The sequence below is a fragment of the Capra hircus genome, chromosome 15 (assembly GCF_001704415.2).
Source record: "Capra hircus breed San Clemente chromosome 15, ASM170441v1, whole genome shotgun sequence".
Taxonomy (NCBI): domain Eukaryota; kingdom Metazoa; phylum Chordata; class Mammalia; order Artiodactyla; family Bovidae; genus Capra; species Capra hircus.
In genome coordinates this window covers 40,346,420-40,368,420 of record NC_030822.1, presented here as the reverse complement: position 1 = coordinate 40,368,420, position 22,001 = coordinate 40,346,420, and the positions used below count along the sequence as shown (strand labels likewise).

The window sequence follows — 22,001 nt, the reverse complement described above, 5'->3', positions numbered from 1 at the left end:
TCAAATATTTTGTTTACTTGAAAATTGATTTTTGTCTTTTTATTATTGATTTGTAAGAGTTCTTTGTATATTCTGGATACAAGTCCCTTATTAGATATGTTAGTTGCAAATATTTCTCCTATTCTATTGGTTGTATTTTCACTTTCTCGATTGTATCATTTGCAAAAGGTTTTAATTTTGAGGAAGTCCAAGTTATTTATATTTTCTTTTATTGACTGTGTTTTTGGTATTGTATTTAAGAAGGTATTGCCTAACCCAAGGACCCGAAGGTTTATTCCTATATTTTTATAGGAGTTCTATAGTTTTCTCTCTTCCACTTAGGTGTTTGATTTATTTCAAGTTAATTTTTACATATGGTATAAGGAACAGGTCTGACTTTATTATTTTGAATGTGGCTATTCACTTGTTTCAGGAGTATCTGTTATAGAGATTATTCTTTCCCCCATTGAATTATCTAAGCACCTTTGTTGAAATCAATTAGCTATAAATATAAAGGTTTGTTTATGAACTCTCAATTCTGTTTCATTCACCTTTATGTCTATTTTTGTGTAGCATCTGATATCACACTGTCTTACTGTAGTTTTATATATTAAGCTTTGAAATTAAAAAGTGTGGATTACTTATTTTCTCCCTTCTTTATTTGAGATTGTTTTGATTATTCTTGGACCCTTGCATTTCCATATGAAATTTAGGATCTACTTGTTGGATGTTGATAGGGATTGTTTTATATATACATACATATATCTCAACTGGGGGACTATTCCATCTTAGTACTTAGTCTTCTGATCTGTGAACATGAGATGGCATCCTGCTTATTCAGGTCTTCTTTAATTTCTTTCAACAATGTTGTGTTGTTTTCAGAGTATATGTTTTTCATTTCTTTTATCGAGTGTGTTCCCAATTATTTTATGCTTTCACATTTTCAGATTGTCCACTGCTAGTGTATAGAAATATATAGTTGACTTTCGTACATCAATCTTGTATCCTGCAACCTTGCTGGACGTGTTTATTAATTCTAATAGATTTTTTAGTGGATTTCTCAGGATTTTCTACATATAAGATTGTGTCTTCTGTGAATAGTGATACTTTTACTTCTTTAAAGCTAGAATTCTTTGGGCCTACTTCAGAGCATTTTAATTTTATTAGAGAATCCTGAAAGGACATTTGTGGCTGGCCTAGAAACGTGCTAAAGCAATTATTCCCCTAAATTTCATTGATACCAAAGACTTGCTGTTTGAAAAATAATTGACTTCAAACCTGACATGACTAAGAAATCCTATCAATAGCTGTATTACTTTGCTAGGTCTCCCATAACAAAATACCAAAGATTAGGTGACTTAAACAACAGACACGTATTTCCTCACAGCTCTAGGTGTCAGCAGGCATGCTTTCTCCTGTGGTCTCTCCTTGGCTTGCAGAAGGCCGCTTTCTTGCTGTGCCCTCCATGGTCCTTCCTCTGTGGATGTACAGCCCTGGTGTCTCTCTGTGTGTCCAAATTTCCTCTTCCTATATGGATGCAAGTCAGACTGAATAAAGTCCTAATGGCTTCATTTTGATGCCCTCACCTCTTTGAAGACACTATCTCCAGATACAGTCCCATTTTGAGGTGCTGGGGACTAAGGCTTCAATATATGAAATTTTGAGGACACAGTTCAACCCATAACAATACCCTTATTTTTTTTTTTCTGAGTCATCTGATTTCTGGTTAGTTGCAACTAGTGAAGCCAGAATTTGTTTAAATGACCCCTTCACAAGACCACCGAATGGCAGGACCTGCAGCAAGAATTAAGAGGCACTCCCTCTAGTCCCTGAGCTAAAGGACCCTCACCTGTGGTCCTGGATGTTCCTTGAGCTCATTCTAGCCAGTTTACCCTAGAGCCACGTCAAGGACAGTCAGTGACCAGCCATCAAACTCACACATGCATATAACACCTAGAACCTCTATTTATACTGCCTGCTTAAAAAAAAAAAAGTAATTCCAGATCCTGCTGTGTAGCAGCATGATGACATATTTGAAGAAGGAGTCCTTTTGTGGAGTGAAATTTGAAGTTCTTAAATGGAAAGACTCCTGTGAAATGAACTTCAAAGTTCTGAAATGCAAAAGCTCGCTCTAATTTTGTTCTTTTTTGAGCAAGAGTCAGTTCTGAAAGTTCAAGATGTTAACTATTCTTTGGTCTTTATGTCTTTGCTCTTTAATTCTTATAGTAGCCCAAAGCAAAATTAGTTATGTCTATAAAAACTGAAAATCAAGCTTTCTCTCCAAGTCATCTGAAAGGAAGACATATCCCAAACTTGACTGGTGAAATTATCCCCTCTTTCCTCTGCTCTCTTTTTCAGCCTTTTATTTTTAACTCTCTTACCCTCTGTTTGTTTTTATTGACATCTGGCCACACTCCATTTTAGGAAGCAGGCAGTTATAAATCACCCACAGGAAAATCAATAAAATCCAGCTCAATCCATAGTAAGACTGATTTGCTCCCAGATAACCAGGATTCTGCAGGCTCAGGAGTTAAGCCCATGGGGGAGTCTGCAAGGAGGGTGAGGGGTAAGGGGTGCTTTGTGGTCTGAAACGGGAGGTGGGCAGCCAGCTCCCAGAAGCTCAAGGAAGGGATGGACTTTGGCCTCTCTCCATCCTCTTCTCATCTGGCCTCCAGGGAAAGCTCTGTGTTTCCATTTCATTTAGCTCAGATTTTTCCAACCACATCAGTGGCATTTTCTTATCTTCCAAGGATCAGCTTCAGAGCTAAAGTATCTTCTTTAAGCCTCAAGAAAGGGCAGTAGGAATGAACTGCTGGATTTGCTGGGGAGTGGGGAGAAGGCAGAGGAGGTTACTGTAGCACAGAGGCGAGAAAGAAGAAAGAAGTTCTATGGAGCTGTCTGTTGTCAGGCCACTGCTTTCCGTCCCTGCCCAGGGAGTCAAAAGTCTGAAATGTTATTGGGCAGAAGCTGAAAGCTAGGCCCAGCGAAAGGCATGACTGGCCAAGGTCAGAGAGTGGTTTCATAACAAGGTCACAAAGAAATGGCCTCTCTGCTTTGAAATCCTAATTTTCTTCGCAAAAGGAACTTTGGTCAGGAAATGCAAACTCATAAGCAGTCAGCACTAAAAGAGAAGACTAGAAAGAAAAAATATCAGCTAGTTCATTTATTATTTAAAAAGAATATATCAAATTGTCCACTGTAAGGGGCGATTTGGACCAACCATTTCTGCCCTCTTGGATAATGAGAGTGTACTAACTTTGAAAAGAAAATTTCCTAGAAGGAGCTTCTCCTCTCCTTCCATCAAGGAAAATATTCTAACCGCAAGGCCCAGGGTGCTGGAATTGGGTGATGGAAGTCGGTGAGACCATCTGTGGGTGCCCTGAGAGCAGGGCCACCCCTGCCTAAGGCAGGAGAATCAGGCTCAGAAGCAGGACCATGAGGAAAAATTCAGAACGCCTGATTTTACTCCCCAGGTGGCCCTGGTTTCCTCAAGTCGCACATCTCTGACCTTCCCAGAAGTCTTGTCCCCTTTCTCCTTGGAGTTTTCAGGAGACGTATGCATTAATCTGGGTTAAAGAATTATTTGACTGAGCTCAACTCCTGCCATATCCTAATTATATCTGTAGCTGTTGCTGGGGATGCATAGATGAGGAGACTGGGCTTTGAAGGATGACTAGGAGTCTGCCAGGAAACCCACGGAGTTGCTGTCAGTGAAGTCAGGGAGACCAACTTGAAAACAAATAACTGGAATTGTGTTAGAGCAGGGTTGGTCAGCTTTTGTAAAAAGCCAAATAGTAAAAATTTTAGGCTTTGTAAGTCAGATATAACAGTATATGTCTTACCTACTCGACTCTATCCTTGGAGTGCAAAAACACCTATAGGCAAGGCAAAAATGAATGGCTGTGTTTCAATACAATTTTATTTACAAATAAAGTCAGTGGGTTAGAGTTAGTTCACTGAATCCTGAGTTTGAGAAGTGTCATCATAGTATGGGAACCAACCCTCTCGAGGTCCATTTTCTGATTCGTTATCAGTTTCTCTTACCTGGAAGTGCAGATGAGAAATTTCCAGAAGCTTCTTAAGAATGACTCAGCTTAAACTCTGCATTGAACTCTATGCTACTTACCTGTTAACTTAAGGACTTAACCAACTGCAATTTAACAGACAGAAGCTATGTGAATCTGACATTAAGGATGACACCTTCTCCATGACGAATCGGTGAATCCTTGGCCAGAAAAATCTCTTCTGCTCCAGCACTGGTGTTTCTTTTGTGCCACCACCGCTGCTGGGTTCTGTAATGCCCTCATCATGGCGTATTGAACAGAACCCTGGGCTTGGAGCCAGACTATTCTGAGCTCAAACTCTGCTTACAGTGCTTGCAATGCATGGAGCAAATTGCTTAGCCTTTCTGAGCTTCCCATCTGTAAAATGGGAATAACAAGACCTTGCAGGGCTGATGTAAGGACTTTTTAAAGAATGTAAAGAGCCAGGAAGAGCACCTCGTGCAACAAATGTATGTTCTCTTCTGCTGATGCCTTCGTATTGTTGTCATGCGCTTGCCATCTTTCCACTGTGGGAAGATGACAACTCCCCTGGAGAGAAATCCTTTATGGTCCTTCCTGTCTCAGATCATTAAGCAGCTGTTGTTGCTCATGCCTGTTCAAGTAGCAGCACAATGAAATCCATGTGCCGCAGGCCACCAAAGTTTGCTACTGGGATAGCCATTCCCAGGCTCCTGCCCTTGCCCTCCCCACCCCCAGCCTCCCAGGCCAATTCACATCACTGTTTACCATAGTCTGTTCTCAAGCTGTGCTTGAAGACTCAAATCCCACAGCTATTTGCATAGATCTGGACACCAAGGGAATTGCTGCATTTGACTTAAGCACATGGCTTCTTGTGGCCACAGCCCCCACCCAAAGGGCATCTTTGGAGTTGACCAAACTGCAAATGCAGTTTGATTCAGATTCTCTTAGTGAAGATAAGACCCCAGCCAAGATCCAAAACTATTCCTGTCTCCTCCACAGGCCTCAGTGAATGAGAGGTGTGAGCTTCTTTGTCCAGCAAACTGGGGTCCTCATCCCAAACTATAGGACTGGGGTCCAGGGCAGAGGGTGGGAATTGTATTCACACAGCAATCCATTGCTGAGGCCTTGGGATCTGCTCTCCTGGGGAGGGTTAGCAGTCAGATCCCATCTGACTCTGAGCTGAGGAGTGGGTGGTGGAAGGTCCTGGTAGTCAAACACAGGAGGCAATGACGTTTGATATGACACACTGCTGTACATGTCAAAATGGATACCCAACCTACTGTATAGTGCAGGGACCTCTGCTCAATGCTATGTGGCAGCCTAGTTGGGAGGGGAGCTTGGAGGAGAATGGATACATGTATGTGTATGGCTCAGTTGCTTTGCTGTCCACCTGAAACTCTCACATTATCGTTAATCAGCTAAATTCCAACATAAAAAAAAAAGTTTAAAATGTGTCAATTAAAAAAAAAGAAAAGAAAATCATGAAATTTGATTCAAACATGTTTTTATGTTCATCATGCCATCTTTTAGGCAAGAACATGCTGGCTGCTCAAACCTGGTCCCTCGCACCTCTGGAGCCTGAGTTTAAGAGAGAGAGAGAGAGAGAGAGAGAGAGAGAGAGAGAGAGTGTGTGTGTGTGTGTGTGTGTGTGTGTAGTAGGAGGTAGGGTGGGAGACAGGCCTTGTGCAGGAGGGCTTTGGGCTGGGGGTTCTGGGAGGGTGCTGAGCCCATCAGTGAGGGCAGGGAATGCAGAATGAGGAGCAGGTTCTGAGGAAAGGGGCATGGTAATAAGTTTAGTCACAGAATAACTTAGGGCAAATGCATTTGCTCCAGATCTGAGTTTTTCAGATCAAACTCCCGTGTAGGCAGCAGAACAATAAGAAGAGAGAAGCCTTTGGTGTCGAGAGAGACCCTGTACAGCCAACTTTACAAAGACTCAGCTGTGTGTCCCAGTTGGAACTCTTTTTAGCAAGAGACAAAAGAGTCAACATAAGCCAGTTTAAGCAGAAAGGGGTATTCATCAGTTCTTGAAACATAAAAGGCCAGGGATATCAGGCATGGCCTGATCAGGGCCTTAGATGATAGCCTTAGAACTTAGTTTCTTTCTGGATCTTTGCTGTGCTTTCTTTCACACTGATTCCATTCTTAGACAAATTCTTTACCTTCACAATGAGAATTCTGTTTTCACCCTCTTACACTCAAGGTCTGCACTTAAGAATCTCATTCCAGAATGACTAGCAAAGTCTTACTGTATCTCGTTGGCTCTGGCTGGTCACATGCTCACCCTTGAACCAATCACTGTAATAAGGGAAGTGATACAAAGATGGCCTCAGACTGCCTCTGCTCTGAGGTTGCCAGTTAAGACCCCTCATCACTGGTTGTCTGATTGCTCTCAATAGGCTCCATGGACCCCAAAATCGTGGGGCACAGTCCAGCAACATAATCAGACCCTGTACTGCAATGGGGAGACTGAGGGCTGAGTGCTGAAGGAACCCATCCCCACACAGGCTGGGGACGTCAGTCAGCTCTCTATTCTCCCAGAAGGCTCCTTCACCAACCCATCGTAATTCCTTCCTTTGGCCTTCTGAAGCACTTATGGAGCCTGGCTCTGCCACGCAGCTCAGTCCAGGCAATCAGGCCTGTTCCCACAGCTTCTGAGAACTGGGATTCCTAACGTGGAGATACATGGGGGACAGGTAGAGCTATGTCTTCTGTTTGCCGCGGGTTGTACAGCTACTTCCTATCTCCCCAGGGGGATGCTGTGAGGAGGACTTTTAGTTCTGTACCTCAGCTAGGGTTGCCCTTGCTGGCCCTGAGGGTAGGGCTGTGACCTGGAACAATCCAGAGCCCTTGTCTGGAAACCTGTCCCAGTGCTCTTGTCTGTCTCCGTTGAGGTTACAGAGGGACAGAAGTGACTTTGCTCTTGAGAAGAAAAAGTACCCCATTTTGGGCACAGGAGACCCAGGTTTTGGTCCTGACTCTGCTCCCCAGTGGTGTGACCCAGCACAAGTCACTTTACCCCTCTGAGACCCTATTTTCTCATTTGTGAAATGGAAAGGTAAAACCCTTCCTCACAGAGCCGAGAGGGTTCAAACGCTGATAAATAACATTGACATAGTGTGCTGTGTGTGGAGGGTGCCAGATGAAAAACAAGGTTTGATTCCTAGAGTCCTTTCTTTCAAAAGGAGGATCCACCAGGTGCTGAGCCCTGGACCCTGCTGATTCCCACAGCTGGGGCACAGATGGGAGCTCTCTGCCTTCAGGCTTGGCAGCTGCGGCCAGGATGCAGGGAACCACTGCGCAGCAGATGGGGGCAGCTGCACAGCGCTGTCATGGACCAGAGGGCACACAGCATCCGGGAGAGGCCAGGACGGCTTCCTGGGGAGGCGGCCGTGAAGGACGCGCTTGGAACCCCAGTGCCCAGCATGGCACTGATACTGAGCAGGCACTCCCTCGGCGTTTCCTGAATGAATGAATGATTTAGACAGGCACCATGCAGCCCATATTTTCCTTCTGACTTTCCCAAACCAGTTCCTGCATGTAGTCCCTGATGGTCACTCCCCAGAACAAAGCTGGGAAGAGGGAGGAAGGAGGGGCCATGGAGGGAAGAATGGCAAAGAGAAGCAAGCTGGGACCTGGACATTCACTAATTATTTTTGTTTGGGGACAGGGGTGTTGCTGAGTTGAGGAATAAATTTTGTTTTCTTTTATTATTATTTTTTTGGCCACATCATTCAGATTGTGAGATCTTAGATCCTCGACCAGGGATCAAACCTGGGCCCTCGGTAGTGGAAGTTTGGAGTCCTAACCTCTGGGCCACCAGGGAAATCCCAAGAAATTTTATTTTTGTTTGGAACAAAATTCCCATGGTGGTAGCATGCTGTTCCTGGCTTTTCAGACAGGTTACTGCTGGTGGTTTCCTTTAATTTCTCAGGACACCAAAGAGAGTATCTTTTCTTCCTTTTAACAATTCCATTATTTATTATCCAGGCAAGTTAGGTTCAGTGTAGAAAAAAAAAAAAGGGAAAATATACACATAAATATTTAAAAGATGTTCAGTTCAGTTGCTCAGTCGCGTCCAACTCTGCGACCCCATGAATTGCAGCATGCCAGGCCTCCCTGTCCATCACCATCTCCCGGAGTTCACTCAAACTCACATCCATCGAGTCAGTAATGCCATCCAGCCATCTCATCCTCGGCCGACCCCTTCTCCTCCTGCCCCCAATCCCTCCCAGCATCAGATGTTAGATTGAATTTATTCATGATTCTACTTGAAAGTGTTAGTCAGTCAGTCGTGTCTGAGTCTTTGAGACGCCATAGACTATAGCCTGCCAGGCTCCCTTTGTCCATGGGATTTCCCAAGCAAGCATACTGGAGTGGGTTGCCATTCCCTTCTCCAGGGTATCTTCCCCACCCAGGAAACAAACCCAGGTCTCTTGCATTGCAGGCAGATTCTTTGCCATCTGAGCCACAAGGGAAGCCCATCCTACTTGAAGATAACTGTTTTTAATGTTTGGGTTTTAACCTTCTTGACTTCTGCTCCCCACCCTCATGAATAGATAGAGTCATATTTCGATCTAGATATATTTCACAAAAAAGGTGTATACATAAAAATATATATGATTTTAAAATAAAAGTAGAATCATGCCTCCTGTTCCCCCCCACACACCCCCAGTCAATATTTTACAAACAATGTCCAAATCATCAAACTTTTATGCCTTTGAACCATTTGGACAGAATGTTCTAAAATGGAACTTCTTCTCCAGTCTTTCCCAAGGAGCCAGATGCGAGTTCTGCTTCATCCGTACTCACTGTGGACACTCTAGCTCTGTAGCAGGGCTGAGCACAGGGGACGTGTTAGTTGCTCAGTCATGTCCGACTCGTTGCAACCCCATGGGCTGCTCGAGGGTCCTCTGCCCATGGAATTCTCTGAGAATACTGGAGTGGGTTTCCATTCCCTTCTGCAGGGGCTCTTCTGACCCGGGAACTGAACCCAGGTCTCCCTCGTTGCAAGCAGATTGTTCACCATCCGCGCCACCAGAGACGCACAGGGCCTGGAAGGCCAAGGCAGGCCCAGACCCAGTGGCTCCGGGTCTGGGCCACACAGAGTGCTTGTCTGCTCTTTGGCTGCTGCCCTCCTCGTGGTCAGTTGTGTCTTCTCACTGTTGTTAATCTGCCTGACCTGGAAAGCCAGAAAGCCAAGCCTGGAGAGGCGCTTATGTAGGTTTGAAGTCAAACCCTCTGTTCCATGAGGTATGGGTGATTAGTGTTATCAATATTTTCTCTCTCAGAGGTGAGTAAATGAGCATTTCTTAAGTATTTACTGTGTCCTGGATACTTTACATGCCAATTGTACTTAAATCTCATAACAACAGTTTGAGAGGAGTATCTTAATTCCATTTTACAAACAGCAGTCTGATCCCATCGAAGTTCATTGCTTTGTCAAGAGCCACTGAGCTGGAAGTTTCAGGGCTGCAGTGGAACCTCTGGTCTGTTTCACCCCTAAATCCCAACTCTTCTTGATATACCACATCTCATGTTCGCTGCCAGTCCTGAGCTGGGTTTGGTTTGATGTCCTTGCCAGAGGCAGGGCCACTGGACTGGGGAGATGCTTCTGCATGGAGCAGGCCTTCGCCTCCATCAAGGTCCGAGGCCAGGCAGAGAGCTGTCTCCTCAAGCAGCGACTCCAGGGCCTAGACAGCAAAGAGAGACCCATAGACTCACAAATCACCCAAAGAACCCATGGGATGGAGCCTCATCAGTCTTTAGGAAGCGCCAGTCTCCACTTAGCTGGCTGGCCTTCTCAGATGGTGCTCGTGGTTGGCACTGCTTATTGGACTTGATTTGAATTAGGTTAACTAGCAGGAAAAGTCAAGGGGGACATGTTCGCAGGATATAAATCAGAGGTGATCATTTGTGGCTGCAGACGGAATCTTGACCAGGGATGTGTTTGTTTTGACAAACATTTATAAACTGGGGAGACTTAATATTTATACATCTGGGATTTGGGCTTTTCTTGAAAAACTGGGAGATCCAGCCAACGAAGATGGATATTTTTTCATGACCCACCTCCGCCAGTTGAGTAGCAGTAACTGTCACGGTTAGATGGTACCTGAGCTCTGTGGTTGGCCACTCACTGTGATGGCTCTCTTTCATCTCAGCTGCCTGGCCCCTGGAGGATCTCAATCTGCCACCTTTGCATGAGTCCTATTTTTACAGAAGCTAGGTGCCAGTTAAAGCAAACCCTTCTTAATCTGTTTATTAATAATATGGCTTCATTCATTCATTCAATCAGCATTTAGTGGGTAGCCATTCTGGGTTTCACCCTGGATGTGGGTCATAAAAGTATGAAGACTTATTAAAGACAGTCACAAAAATATGACTAAGGTATAGTCCCTGCTGTTGAGGTGCTCAAATTCTAGCTGAGTTGAGGCCAGTGCCAATCGCTCAGGGAGAACAGAGAGAAATGTGGTAAACTGAATACTCCTCCCTGCTCCCCGCCAAGAGGTCTGTGCCCTAATCCCTGGACCCTGAATATGTTACCTTAAATGGAAAAAGGACTTTTGCAGATATGGTTAGATTAAGTTTCCTTAGATTTGGAGATCATCCTGCATTATCTGTGTGGGCCCAGTGTAATTCCAAGGGTCCTTATAAGAATGAGGCAGGACAAAGTCAGACAAGAAGGAAATGTGAGAATGGAAGCAGAGGTCAGAGAAGAGAAAAGATGCTACACTGTCGGCTTTGAAGATGGAGAAAGGGCCACCGGCCAAGGAGTGCAGGCAGCATCTAGAAGCGGAAAAAACAAGGAGATGGATTCTCCCCTAGACCCTGCGGAAGGAACACAGTCTGCTGGTATGACTTTAGTCACTGAGACTGAGTTGGGATTTCTGACCTCCAGAACAGTAAGATAATAAATCTGTGTTCTTTTAAGAGACCAAGTTTTTGATAATTTGTCATAGGAACCATAATACTAATATTCGAAGGGAGAATTTTTTTCTGGGGTGAATGAAGGACTGTTTGAACTGAATGAATAGGAGCTCATCAGGTATAGAAAGGGGATGAAAGGCAGCCTACGCATAGGGAAAAGAATTGTGCAAAAGGTGTCAAAAAGCAGGGCGTGTTTGGAGGTTAGCTGCTGGTCCATTGTGGTTGGATCATAAGATGTATGACGGCTGAAATAAGAGATGAGGCCAGTGAGAGGGGTTGGAATCTCACCTTAGATCTTGTCCCATGGGAAAAGGGACCAGTTCTAAATCAAGATTTTTCATCTCAAGGATTAAAAGAAAGGAAAGGGCGATCCAAATTATGTTTTAGAGAGACTGCTCTGGCAGTTTGGGGAGGGTGTTTGGGAGGGGCCAGACCAGAGGCAAGGAGACCAATGAGACTGCCGCAGTGACTCGGGTCCCACGGAGCCATGGCAAGGATGGCGGCCACGGGAAGAAGGCAAGTGACCAAAGACACATGAACTAGGATTGACAAGACTCAGAGTCTAACTGAATGAGGGGAGTGATGCAGAGGGAGGAGAGAGGATGGCTGGGCTTTGAGCTTGAGTCTGTTCTCTAGGTCACAGGAGTGGGCTTGTGGGAAGGCAGGGCTGGGGGTGGGAAGAATGATGGGTTCTGTTTGGGGCATAGTGAGTGTGCAGGGCCCACAGTACCTGTGGGAAGAGTTGTCCAGAGGCAGTTGGCAATCACAAGTCCATAATCCTGCTCTCTGGGGCGATGTTCAAGTCATCTGCATCCCCTCTGCTCCTGGCAAGAGGTGAGGAGCAGGGGGCTTGGGACTGAGGGGCTCAGTGGTGTCCTGGCAAGTGTTTAACACCCGGCTCTCTAGGGAAATAAGACTTTGATATATAACATTTGCTGATTCCTGCGGTAAAGCTACTCCCATCATGACCAATTTTAAGCTATTAATTCAACATCACTGAACATGGGGCTGGGAAGAGGTACACAGTAGCAGGTCATTAGACAGTGTTCCCTCCATACAGGTACACTAGGAAAGAGTCATCTCAAGAGCACAGATAATGGTAAAATGTAGTCAAACAATCAAGACATCATTATTGTGGGTATTTATTTCCTTTGTTTCCAAGGTAATTTAATTTTTCATAATATCTGTGTTTAATGACCAGCTCACCAAACACTTGACAATTTTACACTCGGCTCTTACGAGCCCATACTAGCAGGCACCAGCACAGCACTGGAGATGTTCCCATGAAACACAGGATGGAAGAGCCTGGAAAGACACCTCCTTCCCAGACAGCCTGAGCGACTCCCCGAGGTCACACACCTGAGGAGGGTAGAACCAGGTCCGAGATCTCTGAGGCAGTTTCTGGTCCTCCATTGACTGGAGGCAGCTTCGGCTCTCCCTGCTGGCCCTTCTATGCCCTGGCCAGCCCTGCAGCCCCGGGAACACCGTGTGGTCCTTAGCCCCAGGACGATGACTCATGTCACTCTGGAGTGAGTGACTCAGGGAAGAGGCGGCTGGGCAGCCTGGAACAAAGAGAAATGAGCGAGATTTATCTCCTGGGAGCTCAATGCAAGACTCGGATATTTTTCTGCTGTTCCCGGTACCTTTGAACTGCCTCTGATGAAGCAATTGTACATATTTCCAAGAAAAAAAATTTTTTCAAGCGGACTTATTTTTAAAGAAAGAATTGCTGAAGTGAACAAGCTGGAGCAGCAAGCTGGGGAGATGCTCTGGCTAACTTCCTGTCCTAGCTGGGGCAGGGAGTCAGGGGTGGGGGCGGGTAGATAGAGGTCTGGCTGTGACTCGACCACTTTTTAGGGGTGTAGAAGCTGGATCCCAGGCACTGATGGGTCTCCAACCCTCCACTTCTTCCTGAGCAGAATCTGAGTTCCAAGAGGCTTCCCGCGTGAGGAGGGCACCTGTCATTTGACAAGACAGCCCCCTGCTTTCAGTCGTTGCTTAGGAGTAACTTCTGATCAGCCTTCTCAAGGCATCTTCGGGTGTGGCAACTCTGCTCCTAGGTGCGCAGAAATCACTGTGCTCTCAGCCCCATGCCCCCCACCCTACCCCCAGGGATGTAAAAAATCCAATGACGATGTCTAAAGGCCTCATCGAGCAAGTCACAGCAAACAGCCATCTCTTCTCTTCTGAGGTGTCTGGGGAATGCGGCCCAAGACCTCTCGGTTCTCCGATTTGGGGATCTTTGCTCACCTCCCCGGGGAGGAAGGGCACAGGCCCCTTTCTCAGGGACTCACCAGAGCCTAACTTCTCGCTGCTCCTAGTCCACCTCCCCTGTCTTCCCCTCACCCCATCATCTTCACAGCCTTAAGTGGAGAGAGACTTTCCCTTAGAATGTTTTTGCCCCAATTTTTTTTTTCTGAGCACACACACATACCATGGAGAACCATAGCAGCTGTACCAAAATACAATCTCATCAAATAGGACACAAATTTGCCTTCACCAGCATTTGTCAGCTCTTGTCTTTCTGATGATAGCCATTCTAACAGGTGTGAGATGATATCTCATTGTTGTTTTAATTTGCATTTCCCTAGTGACTCTTGATGTTGAACATCTGTTTATGTACCTGTTGGCCTTCTATGTGTCTTGGCAGAAATGTTTATCCAGCCCTTCCAGTTTCCCTAAGGGCTAGCCCTTTGTGATACATAAGGCAGAGACAGACTCCCTTTTCTCTACCTCCTGCTGCCACCAGGAGCCCCCTCTCCCCAGACCACCTTCCCAAGCAATGGGCACAGAAGGGCCTCACTGTTTACTGGAGGGGAAAGGCAGTAGGGGAAAGGAGATGTGAAGGGAAATGAGGAGTCTGTTATGATTCCAGATGTGCCATCTATCTGCTGTGGCCCTCCTTTCCCACCCACCCCGGCCCCCGTCAGCCGAGCATCAGCCTCACTCAGGTACTCTTCCTCCGGGGACTGGCCCTGCCCCCACTCCTGGATGTGGTGCTGGCACAGGTCTCAGCAGATGCTGGCTCACTCTCAGGACTAGATCGGTATCTGAATTAGGGGAGGAAGGCACCCCCAGCCAAATGGGCCCATAAAAGATCCTCTGGGCTAGACAGCACAGCCAGACCCCAGGGAGTGTCAGGAGTGCTCAGGGCCCTCTTGCCCAAACACTGCTAGGCCGAGACCCCTTTGCTCCTAGTCCCTGGGGCAGAAGGGTTGTGGCGAGGATGAGAAGTAACTGAGGGTGTCCCTTCTGGTTCCTCGTCCTCTCTTCTCTGTTGCCCACAAGGCCTCTTGCTTCTACCCTTCTACACCCAACCTTAGCTCTCCACTCCTCCTTTCAATCCAGATCTGCCTCCAGGATGGAAACCTGGGGCTCCTGCTGACTTGCTGAGGGCTGTGCCCTGTTCAGCCATCCGTTCTCTTATTTACCCTGTGCAGCCTGAGCAGCTGCTCCAGTTCTCAAGCCAGGTGTCATCTCTCCCTTGCAGAATGACAACCTCTGTACTTTGGGAGTCAGCACCGGGGTGGCCGAAAAGTCTGGGGCTTTGGAACCAGATATGGGCTTCCCAGAGGGCTCAGTGGTAAAGAACCTGCCTGCCAATCTGCAGGAGATGTGGGTTCAATCCCTGGATTGGGAAGATCCCCTGGAGAGGACACAGCAACCCACTCTAGTATTCTTGCCTGGAGAATCCCATGGACAGAGGAGACTGGCAGGCTACAGTCCATGGGGTCGAAAAGAGTTGGGCATAACTGAGCATGTACTTCCTTTGGAATCAGATAGACTCAGGACTGACCACAGCCAGAGCTCGGACAACCACAGTACTGCACACTCTTTCTGCAAACCCACCACTGCTGCCCAAGAACAGAGGAAAATGTCAGCATCACCAGAGTGCACAGCCCCTGAGGGTCTGATTGCTATCTATGTGTCAGGACGGAGGAGAAGCCCTGTCCAGGCCAGGGCTCTGTCTCCTTTATCTGCCAGGGACAGAGCTGGGAACTCTGCCTCCCAGGATGAACACCAAACTCTCTGGGCCTTTACTGGGTTTTGGTGATGTTGCAACTTAGAGAACTCAGCTGTCCAATTCAGAGAATGAGAGAGGAACTCACTGAGTGTATACTCTGTGTGGGTACCATGTGTATTTCCTAATTTAATCCTTTCAGCAACTTGAAGTGGTAGGTCCTGTTCCCTCCATTTTACAGATGAGAAAACTGAGGCCAAGAGGAAACTAATCCAGCAAGAAAGAGGCAGAGGGAGAATTACAATCTAGTCTGCCAAGGTCCAAAGCCCTCTCGCAGCATCCTGAGGTTAGGAAGCAGGATGGAACTATCCTGGCGAGACCCCCAACTTGCCCTCACTTCCTCAGGATACAGGACCCAAGGGCTTCCCAGGTGGCACTAGAGGTAAAGAACCTGCCTACCAATGCAGGAGACGTAAGAGACAAGAGTTCGATCCCTGGGTCGGGAAGATCCCCTGGAATAAGGCATGGCAACCCACTCCAGTATTCTTGCCTGAGAAATCCCATGGACAGAGGAGCCTGACGGGCTATAGTCCACGGGGTCACAAAAGAGTCAGACATGACTGAAGTGAGTTAGCAAGCACAGGACCTAACTCTGCAGTTGGCCAGGTCTAGGGACACACAGAGGCACCTCTCAGTATTTTGAGCTGATCTCTGATGCCCAAGGAGACTTTCCAAGTGTGTCCAGGACTGCCGGGGGCAAATGCAGGGAACTGGGGGCATCTTCAGTCTCCCAAGATCAGAGGCACTGCCAGGAGACTCCTGCTTTCACGGCAGAGACACACCGACTTATTATTTACTAAAAGCAAACCTTCAACATAAGAGGCCAGAAGGCTGAAGTGTGTGCTAGGGCTGAGGGGCAGGGGTTCTGGGACCTTCTCTGGCTGCTCCTCACCCACAGCTGTGGTTTTGGTCAAGTCCCTGCCCCTGTGCGGGTTTGTCGGATGGGAGCAGGGACAGGACTGGCGCTTCTCCAGTGGCCTCTCCGTCATCCTCTGAGTTTGCAGAGAACTGAGAGGGATGTGTGTGCAGCCACCCCAAACAGTTCCCTCCATCGAATTCTTCATCTAGAGATAGACCAGTGGTATTAATAGCAACCTAATCTCTTTCAAATTCTTTGTGCTGCTAAAATGAAAGCAAAAATTCAAAGCTGGAAGAACAACAACAAAAAAAAACCCCTCCCTTCTGAGAGTTCTGAGTCACTCCAGAAAGGTCAGTGGAGTCTAGGTTAACCCGCTGCTTCCCAGAAGTGCCTCTGGCTCTTCCTACACCCAGAGACTAACAGAGGGAATGTGAGGGCCACTCAGTGTGCGGGCTGTGCTCCTGGGATACTGTGGTCTCAGAGAGGGGTTTGGTCTCTGCGGGTCTGGTCACCAGGGTCAGGGAGAGGCAGCCCAGGGGGCATTGTTAAGAGGTCGTGCTTACCAAGAGCCCGTAATCCAGCAGACGTGTCCCCGCAGGGAGCTGGGGAGTCAGACAGACCTGTGGTTGACTTGAGCACTGCCGCTCATGGGGGACGTGACTTTGGCCAATCTTTGAGCCTCTGTTTATTTATCTGCAAAATGGGACCGATCATGATGTTAATAATAATAGTATATACATTACCGACCTCAACGGCTGCTGAGAACTGCAAAGAGGTTGTAAAGGCCCTTGTGAAATCACGCCTCCTGACAGTGGGCCCAATGCCTGCTGGCACATAGGCAGCCCCATAGGAAGCCACCCTCCTCCCATGGCTGAGGTGTGCAGGATGGAGGTCTTCTGCCAGTTGTGGGTGGCAGGACTGTGCCTTATGGCCACTCTGTCAGAGAAGCCCCCTCCTGCCCTCTCCCTGCGGCCTGCAGGGTCCTGCAGTGACCCTTCTCAGGGGCAGAGTCTATGCTGCTCACCTAACAAATGTGGGCCTTCCTAGGGTGAAAGATTGGATGAACGAACTAATGGACAGCTGTATAAGCAGAAGATTAAGAATATGAATGGGTGAGCACATGGACCCACAGACTGGTGGATGGGTGAAAGGGCCACCCTACACAGTGGGGGTCATAGAACCTCTAACAGTGGGCCTAGTCTTTTGGCCTCATAAGACCCCTGGCCTGACAACCAGTGGCTTCTGCTATCTCATCTTATCCCCGCTGGGAATGCGCTCCCCATCTCTCCCCCGCAGGGCAGTGTGCCCATGCTGTGTTTGGCAGCTACACTCTAGCAGAACTTCTGATGGAGGAGACCAAGTAGAAGAGGGAACAGATGAGGGGCCTTCAACTCAAACTTGCCTGGGTTATAATCCTTAGCCTGCCACTTATTAGCTGTGTGATCTTGAGCAAGTTGCTGCACCTCTCTGAGCCTTAGTTCCTTAATACATAAGATGGAAATAATAAACAAGATAGCATCTGAAATACACCTAACATAGCGTCCAATACTCAGCAGACAACCTAGACATGTCTAATGAATAAGAAGGAATAAAATTATATTAGTTTGCTTTCTTTAATGAATAGCCAGGGGGAAATTAACATACTTAAATGAGGTTTTGAGAATTTTGATTTTTTTGGTTATGCAATGATTGTATATTTATTCCTGCAAAGACTTAGATAATTTGCACCAGTTACAAAGGTAGCTAGACCAGTCAAGTTGCTTCACTTCATTGCACCTCAGTTTTCCTTCCAGTAAAATGGGCCAAGCTACATAGTTAAGCAACATCTGGGGGCTGAAAGAATCAAAAGAGCTGATGGTTTTTGGCAATGATCCACCTAACCTTTTACTGACCAGGTTGGAGAGGCAGCAAGAATGGTCCTGAAAACGGGTTAAAGAAGGAACTGCTCAGAGACCAAACATTACTGAATATTTTTTCCTTTTTTGGGTTGGTGCTCTAGATCACCACTTCCTGGAGATTATATTCTAAACTTGCTGTGATGGATGCGAGGTCCGCGTGCCCACGAGCTCCAACGGAACCCAGATGTCACCCTGAGGGAGGGACTCTGCTTTTACCTTGCTATTTTAAGCAGCGAGTTTATAATAATGGATGGGAGAGAAAGCAACGGGGCAGGAGCAGCGTGGGAACGGTCTGAGTGGACAGGGCTGCTGGGGCTTCCCCTGGAGAACTCGAGGCTCCATCCCGTCAAGTGTGGAACCTCAGCCAGCCTCCTCTCTGCTTTGTCCTGCAGCAGCTGACACCTCTTGGTGCTTGTCTCAGTTTGTTTCTGTTTTACTTTGCTTTCTGACCCAGGGACTGACTGAAGGTCTTTCTTAAGGAGCGGGAGGTAAAGGAAAGGAAGTGGAGATATTTCTGACGCAACTGTGCAATACTATGGCCCTAGAATCCTATGGGATGGGTCCCTCAGGTCTGTGGTTTGCTGTGATTAGGAGGAGTTCAGGATTTCAGGGACTCCTAGAGTTGGAGAAAGCCCCTGTAGTAGGTTAGAAACCCTAAGACCCTTGCCCCAGCCTTTGATGAGACTCTCCCAGGAATGCGGGGCTCACTATTGTAAAGAGCAGCCCATTTCATGTTCTGATGGTTCCAACTACTAGGAAGCTTTTCCTTGCCTTGATCTCACCTTTCTGTCACTGGCCATCTGCCCTTCTGAGACAATAGAACTACATGAATGGCTTTCAGATATCTGCAAATAGATCTTATTTTTTCCTGCACCAGCTCTTTTCAAGGCTAAGGTCATTAGTTCTTTTTTTTTATGACTTTTTTAATGTGGACCACTTTTAAAGTCTTTATTGAATTTGTTAAAATATTGCTTCTGGTTTATATTTTGGTTTTTTTGGCCACTAGGCTTGTGGGATCTTAACTCCCCGACCAAGGATCAGACATGCGACCCTTTGCATGGAAGGTGAAGTCTGAATCCCTGAACCGCCAGAGAAGTACCTTTAATTCTTTAAACACAAATTCTTGTCCTGCTTCCCTTTTTTTGAACATGCCCCGCATTGTCAGAATCTCTCTTGGCATGCAGAGCACAATACACCTCATGTAGATTAAGCCAAAAGAAAAGTGAAACTCTTTACCTCCCCTGTTTGGAAACTATACTGTTAAGACAGCCTGGAGACATGCACACACATGGCATATCATTTAAAAAGTTTTCTTGGGACATGTAGTCCACTTTGCGGGTAGAACTGGGGTGTGTGGATATTTTTCTGCTGCCCTCAAACCCTGCTACCCTATACTTTACCCAGCACCACCGCTGTCCTTGGGCTTCCCTGGCGCCTCAGATGGTGAAGAATCCACCTGCAACGTTGGAGACCGGGGTTCGATTCCTGGGTTTGGAAGATCCCCTGAGGAGGGCATGCAAACACACTCCAGTGTTCTTGCCTGGGGAGTCCCCAAGGACAGAGGAGCCTGGCGGGCTGCAGTCCATGGGGTCGCAAAGAGTCGGACGCGACTGAGCGACTAAGCACCCCACAGCGCTGTTGCCCCTGATGCTGACACCCAAGTCGGGGTGATGGAAATTCATCAGAAAGCTCACCTTTGGGCAAACCTGTTGCTCAATTTACTTACACAGAAATCATTAGGGCTGGGAGGCACAGCATACCCTGGTCCCGTAGCTCTTGTTCCCAAAAGTCAGGTTAAATCTGTCCTCTTGGCCGTGACCCACCTTCCTGTCTTACCTTCTCCAGCTACTCTGTTCAGAGAAATCCCACCAGCATTTCTATTTATGGCTCGGTCTAAACACCGCTTCTAAAGAGAAATCTTCCTTAAAACGGTCTTCCACTCATCCCAATTTCCCGAGTTAGGGACCCTTTTCTGGGAAAGCATCTCACTTTCAAAGTGTTTACCCTCTTTATCTTGTTTGCTGGCTGTCTCCCCCCGCCCCCACTGGACTCCATGCTCCTTTGGGGCCAAGACCACATCTTCTCCATCTTCATGGTAGAGTAGATGTGAGTGTGGTGAAGGAGGTCAGCTCACAGGTCCTCTACTTGAGATTTCTTGAGCCAACCAGCAGGGGTCACCCCAACTGTTTCAGAGTTGAATGGGGTTCCCTGCGCACTGTAGAGAATAACAAATGTCGAGATGGTGGTCACAAGGACTAAAACTCCCAGAGATAAAGTTCTCCAATTCTTAAAATATAAGTCAACATGGATTTCTGGGTATCTGTGATCAATTGATACCTGTGGTATCGTGATCTGGGTATCTGTGACCACCTTGCCTGCCTCAGGAAGCTTGGTTTAGAGGTGTCTGTTGGGTGGGGGGCATCAGTAAGAGCTGTGGCTGATGCCACATCTGAGCCACCCCATAGCTCAGTGACTCTAGCACCTTCCTGAGCCCTTTCTTGGGACAGGTGGGTCAAGAAGAACTCCTGGTATTGTGGGCGGTGGCAGGGCTTTCTGGCTCCTTCCCCAGTAGTCTCCAGCAGACAGCAGCTTGCATAGGGCCTGGCACATAGTAGGTACTCAGTAAACGACGGTGTCTTCCATTTCCCCTGTGTGTCCCAGCAGCTCCTGGCTGTGGCCTTGGCCAGGGTCTAAGGATGACATCTGCCTCTGGTGGTTTTCATCTGCTGTCCCCCAGAGCAGCTGCTTCAAGGAACACCCGAAGTAGTATAATCAGAATGGTTGTTGGTGCTTCAGGTCCCTGGAGGCATTCTTCACCCTCCAGGGGTTTAGGGATGAGAAGAGGTCAGGCAGAGGCCCCTGGGCTCAAGCCAAGCTTCTGGACTGCAGACCAGCATGCAGGTGGCCTCTGTGAACTCCGTGCTAAGTGAGCTGGCTTTTCATCTTGGGACTATTCTGCATAGGAGGCATTCTTGTCTCTGTTCCCTGATGAGGAAACCAAGGCTCAGAGGTGAAGCCAGGCTTCCAGGCTAAGCAGCCAGTGAGGGGCAGAGTGGAGCCTCAGATCTGGATATCTGGTTCACAGCCTGTGTTCCTTCTACCTTGCTGTCCTGCCTCTCCAGATGGAGACCTGACATGACTGGTCCCCTTTCCTAAGAGGAATCAGAGGAGCCAGACCCATGGCCTCAGGTTTATTGCCAGATCTTGGTCCTACACCTCTTAACAGCCAGGAAATGTGAAAGTGCAGTTAGTACTTAGAAGTAACAGTAGTTAGTAGTTAAAAGTAACCCCAACTCAAACTGATTTAAACACTCTGAGACTTAATTCTTTGTGTGACTGGATAACTGAGAAATAGTTCCGGCTGCAGGTGAGCTTTGACCAGGGCTCCAGCTCCGTTCCTCTGCAGACCTCCTGGCTCTGCTCTCCTCTGGGTGTCCAATTTTCTCCTCAGTCTGGCCTTCCTCATGGAGGCAGAATGGCATCCATAGCACCAGACCTGCACATTCCACCACCCAGAGCAAGACAGGGCATCCAGGTCCCAGATCACTGCCGTGTGCTCCTTGGCTCAGTCTGGATCTATTGTCTAGCCCTGAGCCAGTCTCTGGTGACATGGATGAGATTATGCTGACTGGCGTCAACCCCAACCAGGTCTCAAGGCTGCTACCCCATGGGAGAGGGTTCAGTTCAGTTCAGTCACTCAGTTGTGTCCAGCTCTTTGTGACCCCCATGGACTGCAGCACGCCAGGCTTCCCTGTCCATCACCAACTCCCGGAACTTGCTCAAACTCATGTCCATCGAGTTAGTGATGCCGTCCAACCATCTCATCCTCTGTTGTCCCCTTCTCCTCCCACCTTCAATCTTTCCCAGCATCAGGGTCTTTTTCTAATGAGTCAGTTCTTCACATCAGATGGCCAAAGTATTGGAGTTTCAGCTTCAGCATCAGTTCTTCCAATGAATATTCAGGACTGATTTCCTTTATGATTGACTGGTTTGATCTCCTTGCAGTCCAAGGGATTCTTGAGAGTCTTCTCCAACACCACAGTTCAAAAGCATCAATTCTTCGGCGCTCAGCTTTCTTTATTTTTTAAATTTCTTTTATTTATTTATTTATTTATTTATTTTTCAGAGAGGTGAAAGAAAAGGAGAGGGTTAAGTGTGGCTTTGGGGCAGCAACCCAAGGTTGCTAGGGTGTGTACTGCACAAGGCACACGAGCTCCACCCTGGCTGAACCTCCAGAACCATGACTTCAGCAGAGTCCGGGCAGGTCCAGTGAGGGCTATTCCTTAACTGAG

The 22,001-nt window shown here is 47.4% G+C and overlaps 1 protein-coding gene across 6 annotated transcripts in view; it reads left to right on the top strand.

The window, feature by feature from the left end:
* The window catches only part of MRVI1 (murine retrovirus integration site 1 homolog), a 118,687-nt gene that overhangs the window by 23,316 nt on the left and 73,370 nt on the right, over window positions 1-22,001 (top strand). The gene's annotated exons all lie outside the window — the stretch shown is intronic.